Source organism: Phyllobates terribilis, unplaced genomic scaffold (assembly GCF_046119375.1).
Source record: "Phyllobates terribilis strain yellow unplaced genomic scaffold, ASM4611937v1 Scaffold_13__5_contigs__length_258822181, whole genome shotgun sequence".
Classification (NCBI taxonomy): domain Eukaryota; kingdom Metazoa; phylum Chordata; class Amphibia; order Anura; family Dendrobatidae; genus Phyllobates; species Phyllobates terribilis.
This window is the reverse complement of record NW_027362773.1, coordinates 199,449,554-199,464,243: the sequence shown is the minus strand read 5'-3', so window position 1 is coordinate 199,464,243 and position 14,690 is coordinate 199,449,554.

The following is a 14,690-nucleotide window of genomic DNA, read 5'->3' as shown; positions in this document are numbered from 1 at the left end:
TGGGGCATGACCAGTAGTGTTGAGCCACCCCCGTAGTGTTCGGGTTCGGTTCGGTTCGTCGAACACCGGGATGTTCGAGGAACTGTTCGTCGAACTGTTCGTCGAACACCTTAGAACACCGTCGAACACCGTTAAAACCAATGGCAGGCAAACAAAAAGACATAGAAACACATAGAAAACACCTTCAAAGGTGTCCAAAAGCTGACAAACTGCTCAGAAGACGCTCTCTTTAAAAAAGCCGGCAGGCAATTCAGCAGCGGCATACACCGGTACCCGACAATTTAGACAAGAAGGAATAGAGCATCACACATAGATTAGATAGATAGAAACATGTCAGTCACACATATAAGAAGCACAGTGACAGTGTTGCTTACTGTACTTGTCATTTAGTGTAAAGGATTTATTAAAAAAAATAATAGTGTTTTCATGCACCGTCTCTTTAAAAAAGCCGGCCGGCAATTCAGCAGCGGCATACACCGGTACCCGACAATTTAGACAAGAAGGAATAGAGCATCACACATAGATTAGATAGATAGAAACATGTCAGTCACACATATAAGAAGCACAGTGACAGTGTTGCTTACTGTACTTGTCATTTAGTGTAAAGGATTTATTAAAAAAAATAATAGTGTTTTCATGCACCGTCTCTTTAAAAAAGCCGGCCGGCAATTCAGCAGCGGTACCCGACAATTTAGAGCAGAAAGAATAGAGCATCACACATAGATTAGATAGATAGAAACATGTCAGTCACATATACAGTACAGACCAAAAGTTTGGACACACCTTCTCATTTAAAGATTTTTCTGTATTTTCTTGACTATGAAAATTGTACATTCACACTGAAGGCATCAAAACTATGAATTAACACATGTGGAATTATATACTTAACAAAAAAGTGTGAAACAACTGAAAATATGTCTTATATTCTAGGTTCTTCAAAGTAGCCACCTTTTGCTTTGATGACTGCTTTGCACATTCTTGGCATTCTCTTGATGAGCCACCGGAAATGGTCTTCCAACAATCTTGAAGGAGTTCCCAGAGATGCTTAGCACTTGTTGGCCCTTTTGCCTTCACTCTGCGGTCCAGCTCACCCCAAACCATCTCGATTGGGTTCAGGTCTGGTGACTGTGGAGGCCAGGTCATCTGGTGTAGCACCCCATCACTCTTCCTCTTGGTCAAATAGCCCTTACAAGGCCTGGAGGTGTGTTTGGGGTCATTGTTCTGTTGAAAAATAAATGATGGTCCAACTAAATGCAAACCGGATGGAAAAGCATGCCGCTGCAAGATGCTGTGGTAGCCATGCTGGTTCAGTATGCCTTCAATTTTGAATAAATCCCCAACAGTGTCACCAGCAAAGCACCCCCACACCATCACACCTCCTCCTCCATGCTTCACGATGGGAACCAGGCGTGTAGAGTCCATCCGTTCACCTTTTCTGCGTCGCACAAAGACACGGTGGTTGGAAACAAAGATCTCAAATTTGGACTCATCAGACCAAAGCACAGATTTCCACTGGTCTAATGTCTATTCCTTGTGTTCTTTAGCCCAAACAAGTCTCTTCTGCTTGTTGCTTGTCCTTAGCAGTGGTTTTCTAGCAGCTATTTTACCATGAAGACCTGCTGCACAAAGTCTCCTCTTAACAGTTGTTGAAGAGATGTGTCTGCTGCTAGAACTCTGTGTGGCATTGACCTGGTCTCTAATCTGAGCTGCTGTTAACCGGCGATTTCTGAGGCTGGTGACTCGGATAAACTTATCCTCAGAAGCAGAGGTGACTCTTGGTCTTTCTTTCCTGGGGCGGTCCTCATGTGAGCCAGTTTCTGTGTAGCGCTTGATGGTTTTTGCAACTGCACTTGGGGACACTTTCAAAGTTTTCCCAATTTTTCAGACTGACTGACCTTAATTTCTTAAAGTAATGATGGCCACTCGTTTTTCTTTACTTAGAATTTGTATTATGGCAAGAAAAAAGCAGCTAACAGTCTATTCAGTAGGACTATCAGCTGTGTATCCACCAGACTTCTGCACAACACAACTGATGGTCCCAACCCCATTTATAAGGCAAGAAATCCCACTTATTAAACCTGACAGGGCACACCTGTGAAGTGACAACCATTTCCGGTGACTATCTCTTGAAGCTCATCAAGAGAATGCCAAGAGTGTGCAAAGCAGTCATCAAAGCAAAAGGTGGCTACTTTGAAGAACCTAGAATATAAGACATATTTTCAGTTGTTTCACACTTTTTTGTTAAGTATATAATTCCACATGTGTTAATTCATAGTTTTGATGCCTTCAGTGTGAATGTACAATTTTCATAGTCATGAAAATACAGAAAAATCTTTAAATGAGAAGGTGTGTCCAAACTTTTGGTCTGTACTGTATATGAAGTAAAGTGACAGTGTTGATTACTGTACTTGTCATTTAGTGTTAAAATAAAGGATTTATTAAAAAAAAAAATTGGCGTGGGGGTCCCCGTAATTTTAGTCTCTAGTGGAGGTTAAGCAGACGGCTGGGGCAGATGTTTGAAGCCTGGAAAGGGGGTAATACTCATGGAGCTTCCCAGGCTACTAATATCAGCCCCCAGCTGAATACCTAGCCTTTACTAGCTATTAAAATGGGGGACCCCCCCCCAAAAAAATGACGTGGGGTCCCCCCTATTTTAATAGCTAGCAAAGGCTAGGCAGACAGCTGGGGGCTGATATTAATAGCCCAGGAAGGGTGCCATGAATATTGGCCCCCTCCCAGGCTAGAAACACCAGCCGTCAGCCGCTCCAGAAATGACGCATCCATAGGATGCGCCAATTCTGGCACTTAGCCTCGCTCTTCCACGCTGCCCTGGTGCGGTGGCAGTGGGGTAATAGGGCTGGGGTTGATGTCAGCTTATAATGCCAGCTGACATCAAGCCCAGGTTAGTAATGGAGAGGCGTCTATAAGACACCCCCATTACTAACCCCATAGTCAAAGTTAAAAAAAAAAACTCAAACACCCAGAATAAAGTCCTTTAATTGAAATAAACACACAATTCTTTATTGTTCTAAATTAAACTATACTTACCGTCACGCCCATTCCAGCTGAAGCCAACGATCTCCTGCAATAAAAGAAAAATAATAAAGCAACCTCATCCTTACCTTTCCATGGTTCCCACGATGGCTCCAGCTCTGCTACATCGAGATGACAGGCTGGACCGCAGCAGAAAGCTGCAATCCAGCCTGTCATCCCGCAGACACTGAGAAGCGCAGGCATGCTTGCGCTCCTCAGTGTCTCGCTGTGACGGCATCCAGATGAGCCGAGGTCATGTCCAATGAACTCAGCTCACCTCATGTACGTCACTGACAGCGTGGGAAAATTCTCCTGCACTCAGCGCTTCAGCGTGAGAATTTTCCCACGCTGTCAGTGACGTGCATGAGGTGAGCTCATGTCCAATGACCTCAGCTCACCTCATGTACGTCACTGACAGCGTGGGAGAATTCTCACGCTGAAGCGCTGAGTGCAGGAGAATTTTCCCACGCTGTCAGTGACGTGCATGAGGCTGATATTTAAATTTGGAGCACAAATCGGTGATTGGTCGCGGGCAGCATACGCGACCAATCACCACGGTAGTGTTTAACTTTGGCGGCAAGATCAGTGATTGGTCGCGCGCCAAGACCGCAACCAATCACCGATTTGGGCGCCACATTTAAATATCGGCCGCGACCAATCAGCACAGCGTTGTTTAAATGTGGATCCAAGATCGGTGATTGGTCGCGGCCGATATTTAAATGTGGCGCCCAAATCGGTGATTGGTCGCAGTCTTGGCGCGCGACCAATCACTGATCTTGCCGCCAAAGTTAAACACTACCGTGCTGATTGGTCGCGGACGCTGCCCGCGACCAATCACCGATTTGTGCGCCAAATTTAAATATCCGACCAATCAGCACAGTAGTGTTTAACTTTGGCGGCAAGATCAGTGATTGGTCGCGCGCCAAGACCGCGACCAATCACCGATTTGGGCGCCACATTTAAATAGCGGCCGCGACCAATTGGATGTCAGCGCCGCTCCCCACTCCTCCCTTCACGCCCTAGCCGCATGGATGTCAGCGGCGCTGCCTGTGCGGATACTTCCGCTGCGAGAACCCGAGACATGAGCGGGCGCTCGCAGCAGAAGTATCCCGACCCGCAGCGCCGCTCCCCGGTCCTCCCTTCACACCCTAGCCGCTGATGTCCCCACAGTATCCGCATAGTGTTACAAAGGTCCGGACATTTGTGTTAAAATTCGCTGATTGGTCGCTGGCGCTGCCCGCGACCAATCACCGATTTGGGCGCCAAATTTAAATATCAGCCGCGACCAATCACCGATTTGGGCGCCCGCGACCAATCAGCAATTTTTAACACAAATGTCCGGATCTTTGTAACACCATGCGGATACTGTGGGGACATCAGCGGCTAGGGTGTGAAGGGAGGACCGGGGAGCGGCGCTGCGGGTCGGGATACTTCTGCTGCGAGCAGTCGCTCATCTCCCGGCTTCTCGCAACGGAAGTATCCGACCAGGCAGCGGCGCTCCCCGGTCCTCACCAATACGATTAGCTGATTGGTCGCGCTCTCCGCACGCGACCAATCAGTGACCTTGGCGCTAAAGTTAAACACCGCTCTGCTGATTGGTCGCGGACGCTGCCCGCGACCAACCACCGATTTGGGCGCCACATTTAAATAGCGGCCGCGACCAATCAGCGAGCTTGGCGCCAAATTTAAACAACGCTCTGCTGATTGGTCGCGGACGCCACATGCGTCCAATCAGTGAGATTGGCGCCAAATTTAAACAACACTCTGCTGATTGGTCGCGGACTCCAGCCGCGACCAATCAGCGAGATTGGCGCCAAATTTAAACCCCGCTCTGCCAATTGGTCGCGGATGCCGGCCGCGACTAATCAGCATTATTGGTGCCAAATTTAAACACCGCTCTGCTGATTGATCGCAGTCGCCGGCCGCGACCAATCAGCAGTATTGGCGCCAAATTTAAACCCCGCTCTGCTGATTGGTCACAGTTGCCTTCCGCGACCAATCAGCGATTTTGACGCCAAATTTAAACACCGCTCTGCTGATTGGTCGCGGCCGGCGATTGCGACCAATCAGCATTATTGGCGCCAAATTTAAACCCCGCTCTGCTGACTGGTCGTGACCGCCGGCCGCGACTAATCAACATTGTTGCCGCCAAATTTAAACACAGCTTTGCTGAATGGTCGAGGTCGTGACCAATCACCATTATTGGCGCCAAATTTAAACACTGCTTTGCTGATTGGTCGCGACCACAACCTATCAGCATTATTGGCGCAAAATTTAAACTCCGCTCTGCTGATTAGTCGCGACCGCCGGCCGTGACCAATCAGTGATATAGTGGCCAAATTTCAACACCGCTTTGCTGATTGGTCGCGGTTGCTGGCCGCGACCAGTCAGCAATTTTGGCGCCAAATTTAAACACCGCTCTGCTGATTGCGCCGGGTCTGCCGCATACATATTCTAGAATACCCGATGCGTTAGAATCGGGCCACCATCTAGTTTCATGAAATAATTAAAAAAAAAATTGACGTGGGGCTTCGCACTATATTTGTGTCCAGCCAGGTACAGCAGGCAGGAACGGGCTGCCCCCAACCACCAGCTGCCTATTTGTACCTGGCCGGACACAACAATATAGGGAAGCCCTTTTTTTCTTAATTATTTCATGAATTTCATGAAATAATTAAAAAAAAAAATACGTGGGGCTTCGCCCTATTTTTGTGTCCAGCCAGGTACAACTAGTCAGCTGGGGGATGGAATCTGCAGCGCAGGGAGGCCCAAGCTTTCTGGGTCCCCACAGCTGCAAATTGCAGTCCGCAGCCACCCCGGAAAATGGCGCGTTCATAGAAGCGCCATCTTCTGGCGCTGTACCCAACTCATCCAGGGCCCTGGTGCGGTGGCTCACTGGGTAATAAAGGGGTTAGGGCCAGCTTGGCATTATCAGCTGGCCCTAAGCCCGAAATTCATGGGGTCACGCCAATATTAGACATGACCACTATGAATTTCTAGTAAAGTATTTAAAAAAAACACAACACCCAGAAAAAAGTCCTTTAATTGAAATAAACACACAATTCTTTATTGTTCTAAATTAAACCATACTTACCGTCACACCCATTCCAGCTGAAGCCAACGATCTCCTGCAATAAAAGAAAAATAATAAGGCAACCTCATCCTTACCTTTCCATGGTTCCCAGACAGCTTCAGCTCTGCTACATCGAGATGACAGGCTGGACCGCAGCAGAACTCTGCCATCCAGCCTGTCATCCCGCAGACACTGAGAAGCATAGGCATTCTTGCGCTCCTCAGTGTCTCGCTGTGACGGCATCCAGATGAGCCGAGGTCATGTCCAATGAACTCAGCTCACCTCATGTACGTCACTGACAGCGTGGAAGAATTCTCCTGCACTCAGCGCTTCAGCGTGAGAATTCTCGAACGCTGTCAGTGACGTACATGAGGTCAGCTGAGTTCAATGGACATGAATGAGCTCACCTCATGCACGTCACTGACAGCGTGGGAAAATTCTCCTGCACTCAGCGCTTCAGCGTGAGAATTTTCCCACGCTGTCAGTGACGTGCATGAGGTGAGCTCATTCATGTCCAATGAACTCGGCTCACCTCATGCACGTCACTGACAGCGTGGGAAAATTCTCACGCTGAAGCGGTGAGTGCAGGAGAATTCTCCCACGCTGTCAGTGACGTGCATGAGGTGAGCCGAGTTCATTGTCGGCTCATCTTTATGCCGTCACAGCGAGACACTGAGGAGCACAAGCATGCCTGCGCTTCTCAGTGTCTGCGGGATGACAGGCTGGATGGCAGCGTTCTGCTGCGGTCCAGCCTGTCATCTCGATGTAGCAGAGCTGGAGCTGTCCTGGGAACCATCGAAAGGTAAGGATGAGGTTGCTTTATTATTTTTCTTTTATTGCAGGAGATCGTTGGCTTCAGCTGGAATGGGCGTGGTGGTAAGTATGGTTTAATTTAGAACAATAAAGGATTGTGTCTTTATTTCAATTAAAGGACTTTATTCTGGGTGTTTGTGTTTTCTTTTAACTTTGACTATGGGGTTAGTAATGGGGGTGTCTTATAGACGCCTCTCCATTACTAACCTGGGCTTGATGTCAGCTGGCATTATAAGCTGACATCAACCCCAGCCCTATTACCCCACTGCCACCACTACAGGGCAGTGGGAAGAGCGAGGCTAAGTGCCAGAATTGGCGCATCCTATGGATGCGCCATTTCTGGGGCGGCTGACGGCTGGTGTTTCTAGCCTGGGAGGGGGCCAATATTCATGGCACCCTTCCTGGGCTATTAATATCAGCCCCCAGCTGTCTGCCTAGCCTTTGCTAGCTATTAAAATAGGGGAGACCCCACGTCATTTTTTTTGGGGGGTCCCCCATTTTAATAGCTAGTAAAGGCTAGGTATTCCGCTGGGGGCTGATATTAGTAGCCTGGGAAGCTCCGTGGGTATTACCCCCTTCCCAGGCTTCAAACATCTGCCCCAGCCGTCTGCTTAACCTCAGAGCCTAAAATTACGGGGAACCCCACGCCAATTTTTTTTAAAATAAATCCTTTATTTTAACACTAAATGACAAGTACAGTAAGCAACACTGTCACTGTACTTATTATATATGTGACTGACATGTTTCTATCTATCTAATCTATGTGTGATTCTCTATTCCTTCTATTCTAAATTGTCGGGTACAGATGCTGAAATGCCGGCCGGCTTTTTTAAAGAGACAGTGCATGAAAACACTATTATTTTTTTTAATAAATCCTTTACACTAAATGACAAGTACAGTAAGCAACACTGTCACTGTACTTCATATATATGTGACTGACATGTTTCTATCTATCTAATCTATGTGTGATTCTCTATTCTTTCTATTTCAAATTGTCGGGTACCGCTGCTGAATTGCCGGCCGGCTTTTTTAAAGAGACGGTGCATGAAAACACTATTATTTTTTTTGATAAATCCTTTACACTAAATGACAAGTACAGTAAGCAACAATGTCACTGTACTTCATATATATGTGGCTGACATGTTTCTATCTATCTAATCTATGTGTGAAGCTCTATTCTTTCGGTTCTAAATTGTCGGGTACCGGTGTATGCCGCTGCTGAATTGCCGGCTTTTCATGTTTCACTGTGAGCACTGTTCCCATCGATTTGGGCAATCACTGTAATGCCACAACCACCATGGCTGTGGCATTACAGTGAGTGGCAGACAATCCCTGCATGATTGGTGCTCTAAATAGCGCCAGACATGCAGGACACGCTTTTGGTGCACGAACAGTTATCGAACATAACCTGAACAGCCGAATTTTTTGCAAATCGTTCGGGTTCGTCGAACAACTCGAACACCGCCCAAAACAGCTCGAATTTGAGATTGGCGAACAGTTCTAGTCGAACACCGCTCATCTCTAATGACCAGTGCTCACCCCTCCCACTCCCTATCTAGGGTCTAGCTCTAGGGACATCAAATGGCTTAGGAGCCTGCTCTGCGAAAGGTGTGGAACCTATATAGGGACGATAGGGTAGGCAGGGAAATATTAGATCTGCCTAGGGGTCTCTACTTCCCCTTTCTCTAGTGTTTGGGTTTCCTCCTCCTCTTCCCTTCGTGTTACACTTAGTCTTTCCCACACCGTGCATGACACAAAATTACTACTACTAATAATAATAGCTACAGCCACATTACTACTACTCCTGATAATAATAGTAATAACAACAATAATAATGATAATGATTCCATTACTATTAATAAAATTACAACAACATTACTACTACTATTATTCTTCTACTACTACCAATAAAATTACTACTAATACTAATAATAATAATCAGCAAAAAATATAACAAACCCTTCTACATTAAACCTAAATGTATGTTTCCATATTTTGCAGTTCTTAGATGGTTTCAAGTTGATAACAACCCATACAATGTACAGGCAATGGTGTAGCAATCACCATATGTGCATGTTCCAAGGTCCCAATGAAGAATCTGTTACAAAGCCCTCCAATAATGATTTATCACATATAATTCTACAAATCTTTTATAAACCAGTGAGGAAATTGGTTCCCCGCCAACAGGACTGAAAAAGGGATGACCATGAGACCTGGATAAGGGCAAACACTTGAAGGACCACCTTGACTTGAGATGGTAAAGGTGTCAGTATATGTGACACTCTTGGACAGTGGCATTGATGATTATGACTTTTTTCTAGGTCCCTTCTCTTCCATATGTCACTGAGAACATTTGGAAGTGTTAATTGATTATTTCTCAAAGGAGACAAATAATTTGCCCTGCCATGAATATATTTCTTGGTCACATTGACTCCCCAAACTCACATAAGCAATGATTCTGTATTAATATTTTAGCTTAACAAGAGATTGTTTTAGCCTAAAAGCGCTGATAAACGGGCTCCATGCTCTTGACTTCTCGCTAGACTAAGTATTTACAATAATCAAGGAAATGATTGTTTCCCCTTCTTTACATTCATTACAAGTGGCAGAATTTCACATTAAATGTCTCAGAGGTAATGAAACATTTGTCTAAGCACTTCCAACATTTTATGTGGCAATGATGAAGACATTTTAAGAATGTGAGAAGAGGTTTTTACATTTACTTGTGCAATATGTCAGAACAAAACTATTTGTCCCTTTCCATCTACGTCTTAGCAAACGGCTTCTAGCATTCACAGATCTACATTACATTCATTAGATAAATTTGCAGGGAAATAAAAGCCTTTGAATTATAACAAAGCGTCCAAAAGAAGAATCAGTCTGGATCTCTAGGACAATTTACACTGTGTATAAAAAAAGAGACCCGGGTACTTTCTCATATATACAGCTTTTAGATCTATCAATCAATCAATCTATCTATCTATCTATCTATCTATCTATCTATCTATCTATCTATCTATCTATCTATTGTAAGCAAGCAAGAGGTAAAGTTACTGAGATCGATTTGTTTTGACTGGATTGTGGGTCCAGGATTTAGAAGCGACTAGAAGAGCCTGGGTGGGAAAGGTTGCTCCCATACACCCATTTGAGCCTTACAAGTCAGAAAACAGGCATGCTTGAGCTGAACAGAGGTGCGTTTGTTGATGAAGGTATTTATTACTCTAGAGATGCTACTGCATGAAATACTAAGATTGGTGAGACAGCTACATTTACTTTGTTGTATTTGTGCAGAAGAAAGGACTGTTTATGTTATTTAGTTGTGCTGAAGAAAGGCTGTTTTCATTTTTGGAGCTGTAAAGTTTATGAAGGAAAATAAACTTTTTTTGGGTTTTGACATTAAAACCTTGTGCGGATCCAAGCGACTACGAGAGAGTGAACCCCTAACTAACACTAAGCTAAAATTAATACATGGATCATACACTAATGAAAATGTGATCCAAAAATTGATGAAAATCCATCTGTTTTCTTCTAAGTACGTGAAATAAAGGACGTCTACGTGAGGCTTAAGGAAGTTACTCCTGCCCACTGGGAAAAGTTTATAATAACATGGGTTAAAGAGGAGAAAGGCTAGACATTCTGCTTGGATTAAGGCTTCTACGTTCAGACTTTGCTCAAGCCTTTCTGGTTTGTAGAGTTTTGAGTCAACTTTTAGGTCATTTACAGGAATCTGACCTCTGATTTTGTCCACAGAGCAGTCATTGACCAGTAGAGGAGAAAGACTAGACTTTCTGCTTGCATTAAGCTTTTGATAGCCAGACTTTGCATAAACCATTATGATTAGTAGAGTCTTTGGGACTCTCATGTTTTCAGCCTCTGGCCCATTTACATGAATGTGTTCTCTGATTTTGACCAGAGAGTAGTCATTGACCAGTAGAGCAAGTAAGTGAGATGAAGTCATGTCGAGTCAGTATTGGGAGGTATGTGACAGTCAATGTAACCAAAACACAATCCAGACAGAGCAGATACAGTAGTTATACAATAGCTGGCACAGTGCAATAGGCTAGAGGGATTTAAATAGGGAACCATGACTGCTGAATGGACACAGAAATGAATTTTCTTATTGGTCTGCTGTCTATTATAGCCACTGGATGGTCATGAATTGGAAAATGGTGAGATACGTTTGTGATAATAACAGTGATAAATTAATGTAAAACTGTTACTCCCCTGTCCCAGTACCAGCTCCAGATTTTATCCAATTCTCCTATGAACTGGCTCCCATTGTGCTAGTCCACCTTGGGTTAGTGTGATATTGCTGTAGCGGTGTCCAAAGAACACCGCAAGGCAGGATTCAAGTACGGCACAGCAGGCAAGCAGGCTGAAACAAAACTCTGGCTTTACTATGTACAAAAGGATATATGAAGGGCAGTGAGAATAACAGTATTTACAATGGCAATATCAATAACTTGAATTCAGGAACAAATAGCTGAAGTGAGTCACAAAGCTATGCTCCAGCTATGGCATTGAAAGCTCAATACAACAGTACACATCAAGTTTCACATACTACTCTAGGCTAGTCCCGTAACTGGCTTTCCTCTAATTGGGAGACACTACTACAGCATCCTATCTAAAGAAAACTACACTAAACTCTAGCACAGTTCACCACCGGTGAGTCACTCACTGTTGCGCAGATCAGACGCAGATGAAACTGAGCAGTATCACATCACTCGAGACCTTTCCTTTGTATATTGGATCTCTTTCTTCTGCAGGCAGGCAAACTTTGTTTCACTTTCACTGAGGTAAAATGGCTGGTACTCTGTGTTGTGTTATGCACACGCCCGGGCTAGAGCGGCGTGTGCATGTGATTGGTAGTGATTCCACTGGACCGTGCCGGAGAGTGAATACCTGGAGGGGCGTAACTAAGTATCTGCCCGATCCGACCAAGGTGGCACGACGGCATACGACGCCAGAGCACCAAGGAGGAACCGAGCAGAGGGACCAGGTGCTACTCCAGGACAGACCCCGGACACGGATGTTGACCCACACAGGGGAATACAGGAACAGACTGGTAGACTGGCACACAGACTGGGATGCAGGCAGGCGGGTATGCAGGCAGGCGGGTATGCAGGCAGGCGGGTATGCAGGCAGGCGGGTAAAGATAAGCACAGCTAGAGTGCAGACAGGGAGGCACTAGCAAGTAAGAACACAGGCGGGATAGGACCCAGTACACACCGGGACTCAGGAACAATACAGGCAGAGGGTTACAGGCAAGCACAGCTAGAGTGCAGACAAGGCTGAGCAGGGAGGACAGGGCTCTGTTCACACTGAACAGACAGGAAGGGAACGGGCATAAAGGCAAAACAGGTAAAGGATAGGAGAGAGTTCAGACTGGAACTGAGTGTACGGCGGAGACCGACACTGCAGCAGGATACAGGAGCGGGTCTGGGAATACTGCCCCCAGAGAGGCGGAAAGAACAGGCAAGGAGCGTGTACAGACAGGACAGACTAAAGAACACAGAAAGGACTTAGTTCAGACTCGGGAACTAATACCGTAAAGCAGGAGACATACAGGACACAGTTCAGACACGGGAGCTGACACCGCAAGGCAGGAGAAATACAGGACTTAGTTCAGACACGGGAACTAATACCGTAAAGCTGGAGACATACAGGACACAGTTCAGACACGGGAGCTGACACCGCAAGGCAAGAGACATACAGGACACAGTTCAGACACGGGAGCTGACACCGCAAGGCAGGAGACATACAGGACACAGTTCAGACACGGGAGCTGACACCGCAAGGCAGGAGACATACAGGACTTAGTTCAGACAGGCCTGGAAATACAGCCTCCAGGAAGGGCGGACAGGGAAACAAAGACGGGACCTGGCACCTTCAGAGTGCAAGCACACACTGAAGGAAAACACTTATGCTCAGGCCGGGATAGAAGGGAGCTGCTGAGCTATATACCAAGTGTCAGACAGCAATAGGCTGAGGACGCACAAGGGGTGTGACCCACAGCAGGTACGAAAGACAGGAAGTGATCGGGCGCCGCCCTTAAGCAGCAGAGACAGACACAAACAGACAGCATGGAGGGAAGCCAGAGAGACATTCTGGACAGGAGATCAAGTGCGCTCTCTTGCACAGTAGGAGATGGACCACCATGCAAGGACGCCGCCAGGTATGTTACAGTACCTCCCCCCTTACGCCCCCTCTTCTTCAGGCCTGCCAGAATCTTCCGCAGGGAATTCGAGGGCCAGTCGTTCACTGGGTTGGAGGGGGACAGAGACTTAAGGGTAATCTCTGCTTCGAGGTACATCTTGTCAAGCTCACAGGAAAAAATAGACGGGTTATCAGGTACATAATGAGGAAACGTCACTGTCTCTTTGTTATCTGGTGGTACCCCGGAGGATTCAGGAAACAACTGGAGGTCCTCCGCCGGGTCAGAAGAGTACTGAGGCTCAGAGAAAACATCTGCTTCAGAGTACACTAGGTCGGACTCACTGGAGGAAGCAGGCGAGGTATCAGGTACAGGAAATAGGAAAGTCTCTGTCCATTCACCACCAGGTGGCACCCCGAAGGGTTCTAAACACAACTGGAGGTCCTCCGCCTGGTCGGAGGGGTGTAGAGACTCGGGAGTAACTTCTGCTTCGGAGAACACTAGGTCGGACTCACTGGAGGAAGCAGGCGAGGTATCAGGTACAGGAAATAGGAAAGTCTCTGTCCATTCACCACCAGGTGGCACCCCGAAGGGTTCTAAACACAACTGGAGATCCTCCGCCTGGTCGGAGGGGTGTAGAGACTCGGGAGTAACTTCTGCTTCGGAGAACACTAGGTCGGACTCACTGGAGGAAGCAGGCGAGGTATCAGGTACAGGAAATAGGAAAGTCTCTGCCCATTCACCACCAGGTGGCACCCCGAAGGGTTCTAAACACAACTGGAGGTCCTCCGCCTGGTCGGAGGGGTGTAGAGACTCGGGAGTAACTTCTGCTTCGGAGAACACTAGGTCGGACTCACTGGAGGAAGCAGGCGAGGTATCGGGTACCGAGTATAGGAAAGTCTCTGTCCATTCCCCACCAGGTGGCACCCCGAAGGGTTCTGAACACAACTGGAGGTCCTCCGCCTGGTCGGAGGGGTGTAGAGACTCGGGAGTAACCTCTGCTTCGGAGTACACTAGGTTGGACTCACTGGACGAAGCGAGCGAGGTATCAGGTCCAGGATATAGGAAAGTCTCTGTCCATTCACCACCAGGTGGCACCCCGAAGGGTTCTGAACACAACTGGAGGTCCTCCGCCTGGTCGGAGGGGTGTAGAGACTCGGGAGTAACCTCTGCTTCGGAGTACACTAGGTTGGACTCACTGGACGAAGCGAGCGAGGTATCAGGTACAGAGTATAGGAGAGTCTCTGTCCTTTCGCTACCAGGTAGCACCCCGAAGGGTTCAGGAGGTCTCAGGGAGGACAGACCCTGGCGTGACTGCTTGCCTTTAAGTCTAGCACGTCTGGACTGCCTCTTGAGGTTGGGAGCAGTATTCCGGAAAGCGTAGTCACCCTGTGAGGATTCTGGGTGGGCAGTAGTCTCATTGGGCTGGAGGACTATTGCGCTACCCACACACATTACCCGTCGGGGCTGCTCCGGGATATTGGGAAGTGAAGCTTCAGCAGGGGCTTCAGAGTTAGGGTCCTCGAAGACCGTACGAAAGGCCACCAGGAAGGCCTGCAGGTCAAGGACGACAGGATCCCATGCTTCCCATAGGGGGGTGACCCATTTCAAGGCATC